Genomic DNA, 6000 nt, shown 5'->3' on the forward strand with positions numbered 1-6000 from the left:
AATTTTGACGTTGCACCTCATTGAATAACACTGAAGCGTTCTCCATCCAGGCGCTGGGTGCTCCAGCCCAGCTTTGGTCCTCTCTACGTCCCCAAAGGTGGACCGAGGCGTGCACAAATTGATGGGGAGATGCCCTGACACACTGGCTGCCCTCAGCTGCGGTCGGGGTCCTTATCGCTCCATCGCTTACGTGCTGGAAAGGCAGAAGCTTGAGCCCCAAACCAACATCAGAAATGCTCCAGTGTGGACTTCGGGGTCAAAACTCACTGGTAAAGAAAGAAATTAGCTGCCTCCAGCAGCATCGCCTTAAATACCATGCGTCGCAATTTGCCTGTGCTTCTTTCCTAGGCTGCAATAACTCCTTCTCTTGAGTCTGGTGGGATTCAGAATGAAAAGCATACGCTAATGCAGGCCACGCAAATGTCCTCGCCGAGATGTGCTTTCTGCGCGTGTATGATGGGGGGAGTGGAGCCTCCTACATTATTAATGCCCCCGGCCGGCTGCTGGCAGAGCCCCCGGGGAAAGCATGGCTGGATTTGCCGTGGCGCAGGAGGAAACCAGGAGCTTTGAAGCACATCCGCTCTGAGGGGGTTGCGTTGAGTTGGTTGTCCCCACCACAGCTCTGGAAGAGGAAACCAAGAGGTCTTCAGTGCCCAGGGACCGTTCTCCTAGAAATATGGCAAAGCAGGGGGCGCGAGCTGAGCGGCACGTGTTGGGAAGGGTGGCTGGGCAAGGCAGGAAGACCAGGAGACACAGTGGCAGGGGTGGTTATCACCCTTCTTGGATGGTCCTCTGCTCTCCGGTAGCAGCAGGAGTCCCTGCCTCGGGCGGCCCCGCACAGGGCGCTGTGCCAGCAAGGACCAGAGGGGCTCAAACCCTCCGAGTCCTGCCAGAGGTGCCCGAAATATTCATACCCATCACACACAGGGCGCGTTCAACACCACAGAACGTTTCTAGCCAGCCAGGAACAGCTGGCAAAGCCACCCATTCCCGTTTGTCCCTCAATATTTGTCCTTCTTTACTCAAAACGGTGCTCTGTTCCGTTTGATTCGGGGAATTTATTTTCATTTCTCTTCACGCCCCAGGAAACCCGCCTTTTTTCGTGCGCTCTCCTCCAAAGTCGATAAGACGCAAGGCCCATTTTCTCCCAGGTGCTTTGGTCCTTGACATCAGCGAGAGCAATCCCCAGTTCACTCACGGCAGGGGCAGAGCCTGACTCGCCCTGAGCGGAGCCCTGGGCGCGGGGTCTGGAACTCAGCTCTTGTTTCTGCCGCTGCCCCGCTGCGTGACGCTGGAAACAGCAGATGCTGGCTGTTTGCGCGGTTTTCCTCCTTCCCAGCGATTGCACATCACGTCTTCTGCCGGGGGAAAGCGTGCGAAGGGGTGCCCGAGTGCCGCCAGGTCCTGCAACGCTTCTTCCCGCGGCCGCGAACCCTCTCCCCGTCGCGGTGACGGCGCAGGCGGATCGGAGATCACTGGGACACAAGGCTCTCCCCTGCCAAGGGAATAAACATCTCGGCTTCTCCTCTCTATTTATTTTCCACAAATGCCTCAGCTTTGCTTGAGCAGCAGGAAGCCATTCATTACCCGGTGACAGTGTTCCACAAGCATTCCTTAATTGAATGCCATTATCCCTTAATTAATTAAATACCAATTAATTACCAGGAACATTGCCTGACATGTAACAAATGCCATCAGCTACTTGAGACAGAATAATTTAAAACCTGGTGAGCACGGCCCAAATAATAACGATCAGGAATTGTCCAGGAATTATCCAGGATGGGAACGATCTGAGTGTCATTTCCCTGCAGACAGGTTGGGATGTGCCTTTGGGGAAAGCCCCCCCTTCAGACTCGCATCCCTCCAGGAAAGCTGGAGGCACTTTTGCTTTTCAAGCAGGCAGAAGCCCCGGCAGGCACGGCCTCAGCTGATTTCCTCTGGCACCACCCGTGGGTTCCAAGCTGGTCCAAAACGTGCCGGTAGCTCGGCTCTCCTGCCACCGATGCTGAGCCAAAGGAACTGAAATGTTCCATGGGCACACAATGGTGAAATAAGTGGTTGCCTCACTCGGTTGTGCTTAGTGGAATTTTCGTACGCAGGAAAATGCAAGATTTTGATTTTTCTTGCCAATCTGGAGCAAAAAGACATATTATTTTTCGTCCCGTGGAGGAGAACCATTGGATTTCCAGCAGTAGCCTTGCGGGACGGGTTTCTGCACACAGCAGCGCCGGGGATGGCCCTGCCCCAGAGCCCTCCCTGAGCATGGGGACACAGGGCACAGGGTGCGGGACACGGGTTATTGCCATTTCCAGGGTGAAGCCCCCAAGGTTACGCTCCTTGCCCCAACCCACGCGGGGCAGGAGCAGATCTGAGCCTCGGGCTCTGCCACCCAGGGCACGACACCCCCAACCACCCCAGGCTGGGTCCTCTGCTCCCTTCAGCAGCCCTGCTTCTATGGCTGGAGACGTGCCCCGTGCGAGGAAACCCACTTCTTGGCTTCTTTCTTGGCCATGCAGGGACAAAACCTCCCCGCTGCTGGAAGGCATGGAGCCCCCATGGTATTTGTCCCGGGGGCACTGCAGATTTGCAGCCCTTCCCCTGGTGGCAGCAATGGGACAAAGCCTGGAAGAGGGGATGGGAGAGGTCCCCGAGGTCTCACAGCTCTTGACCATGTAGGAGGGCAGCAAAGCCAGGCAGGTGCCAGCGTCCCCCTGCCCCAGCAGCGGGACGCTCCTGCTGCACAGCCACGCAGGAGTTAAAGCCTTACGTGGCTCTGAATCCTCTGCCAGCCAAGCGGAGATAATAGCCTTTCTCAGACGAGCGCTTAATGGCCGTAAGGGAGGATTGTAAATGGATTATATTTTTATTTTAAACTAGCAGTAAAGCCAGGAGCAGATCCAGAGAGGGGAAACGAAGGCAGGCACACACATGGATGCAAGAGGCAGAAAATGGAATAACTAGCCCTCCAGAAGTACCCCCCTGGATAAATATCTCCATTTCTAAAGGTTCTGTTTCTAATCAGACACCTTTCATCTGACCCGAGTGCCTGCGCTCTTATCTTGCAAGGAGATCTTGGTTGTAGGGCTGCGTATGAACTCACTCTGCCTCTTTCTTCAGGTATCAGAAAGCTCCCGCTGCCAGCAGAAAAATCAACCCTCTTCAATAAAAGGTTGGGGATGGGACTCCGGGAGAGCTCTTTCTAGTTTGCAGCGATTTATCCACCTCGGGCACCTCCTCACGGAGGCTTTTCCCGAGCATTAGCCCAAGGCAGTGGTGCCCTCCCAGGTTTGGGAAGGGAATTCAGTGCACGAGAGAATCACAAGTAAGAATTAGGTTCGTTTTCACACGGCAGCCTCGGGAACGCCCTTCAGAAGACGTTGCAGTGAACCGCTTGGCTTTGCAAAAGCGATGCAGAGGTTTTCCAGGCTGTTTCAGAAATTTAGGCACGTCTTTCACCATTTTTCACAGCAGTCGGGCATGGGAGTCTCCCCAGGCTTCCCAAAAAGCCTCGTACACGCCGAGGATGTAATAAATTGTATGTATTGCCCACAGAGATGGGTATAACGAAACGAGCTGCTGAGCACGGCCCACACTTGATGGGCAAATGTGGTTGCAAACACTTGTATAATGGTACAATAAGTTCACATCAGCATCTTCCCGGATCTTCTTCCCATCCCAAGGCTACCGAAAAGCCACCACCGATGCTCTCCCCGGCTCTCAGCCACAACCACAGCATCTTTTAACGGGAGCCGGGGTGGAACCGGGGGGGGGGCTGAAATGTTTAGGACTCGGGAAACTCAAAACTGCATATTTTAATTTCAAAAAACAGAGTGCCTGATCAAAAGAGCCCATTGTGCAGGCAGCGAGGAGAAAAGAAGCCTGCTCTGGTTTAACGCATACAGCGATTTAATTGATATAATGATCCTAATTTTCTACTAAAGGCACGTTGCAGCCTGAGTTACGTCAGATAAGCTCGTTTTTCCCTCTTCTGCAATTAATGTGATCTACGCCTATTTTCCAAGCACTGGGAGATTAAAATCGGGATCAATGAATTTTCAGGAAACTATAAATCAGTCAGAGAAGAGTCTTGTGTTAGAAGAAAAAGCCCAGATTTGACCCACTGGTGGGTGCCGTGGGCTGCAGAGGCTGCTGAAGCTGCAACAGAAGGTCTTCAAGAGGAGTGCAGAAGAGCTCGGTGGGGACCCAGGGCTTGGCCAAAGTGGGCCAAGGAGGTGGAAGGGGGGCGGAAGGGTCTTTCCCTCCCCGTGCATGAAGTTTCCCCGTGTCGTGGCTGCCAGCTGGGGACACCTTGCAGGCGGGAGGGGGAAGCCCCAGCGGGAACGGGGGCTGCGGGCAGCCTGCCTTCAGGAGTGAGGGATGGGCCTCATAAGTAGAGAGGAAAGAGAGAGATCGTCTGCTGCTTGGAAGAGACTAAATCACTTCATTCCTACTATATTAACACCCAGAAAACCCAATGGGAATTTCCCTACATAAGGAAAACTTATTATAGCCTATAACTAACCACCATTAGTTACAGGCAGCGCCAGGCTAAACACTGCAGGGAAATTAAGCTGTTTGTTTAATGCTTTTTCCATGCTCTCTTATTAGAGATAAACAGCTTTGATCTCCCGGGACTCGCCTCACCAGGCCAAGGCCAACGCTTTTATCTATTTCTACGGAGGGTTTTATCCTCATCTCTTAATCTTGCTGTTCCCCCCTCTCACCATTCCCCCACGGAACAAGCACCACCGGAGCGTGATGCGCTGGTGCAAGGTGGAGGAACTGCTGGTCCTCAGCCTTGGAGCCTCATCCCAAAGTTTCCCCTGAGGATGTTGCCTGTGGCAGGTCCTCGGGAGTCCCCTTCCCACCTCTGCAGGAAAAAGACCTGCAGAGGTAGGAGCCGGCTTGGCCGCAGACCTCATGGGTCGTGGACACATCGCTGAGCACCGACAAAGGTCCTGGCTCCAAGTTAAATCTCATTATTTTACTAGCTAATGCTATGTAATTTCGCAGCAATTATATATTACCCACAGGAAAAAAAAGAAAAAGGCACAAATTACGATGAGGAGGTGCAGTGGGACCCACTTGCCACTTAAAATGCAGGAACAGTCACACGCTGTAGCTGCTGTGTAATTAAATAAAACTTGCTCGGTAGATGAGAAAGCATTTATTGAGCAGCTATGCGGTCCTCGGAAAAACTTGCCAAGAAGTTTTCGGTGGAAGAGTTTTCCACTGGAGAGGCAGAAAGGCACGAAAAACTAAAAAATCCTACAGAAATCCACTGAGAGAGACGAAAAATCAAAGCAAGTCTTCCCACACTCCCACTCCGGATGGCTGGCGCCAAATACAGCTTCCAACACATAAAATCTACTAATTTTGCTTTGACCTTATTGTTTCGTTTCATTTACTTGAAGTTTTCCGTTGCAGTGAATCGTGAAGTTTAGTATTTATTGGCTAGGTGTTAACATACATACAGCTTAATGCGACATTGACGTATGGATGCAGCAATACGTAACACAGCTGCTTTGCAGGTTTCATCAAGCTTCACCCTTCCTGGAGCGAAGCGTTTTTACCTTATTGAAACAAAGTAGTTGGCATTATCAAAAGGAAGGAATTTGGGGGTTTTGAGCTGACCAGCACACCTCCTATCCTTTTTTATTCTGATAAGAAAACTCTCCTGCTGCTGATGTCTTCATTGCTATTTAGTGCCTCGTGCCTTGGCGTCGGAGCGATGCTTTAGAAACGCTGGTGTGCGGGTGGTGCTGGTCACCCGCGTCTGATACTTGCCACCAAGGGGACTTCAAAGACGTTCCGGAGACTTCTGATTTCACCTTGGACTTTGCTCCCGTTCTACAACAGCATAACCTGAAGTGCCAAACGTCACCCTGCAAGTCACTTTGGTGCCAAGAAGCTGGGCATGGCGAGGAGCTTCGTGGGGGAGCAGGTTTGGTGCTGGGCGAGCTCCTGCCCCAGCCTTGCTGATGAGCTTCTCCAGCAGCT

This window comes from Chroicocephalus ridibundus, chromosome 9 (assembly GCF_963924245.1).
Source record: "Chroicocephalus ridibundus chromosome 9, bChrRid1.1, whole genome shotgun sequence".
Classification (NCBI taxonomy): Eukaryota; Metazoa; Chordata; class Aves; order Charadriiformes; family Laridae; genus Chroicocephalus; species Chroicocephalus ridibundus.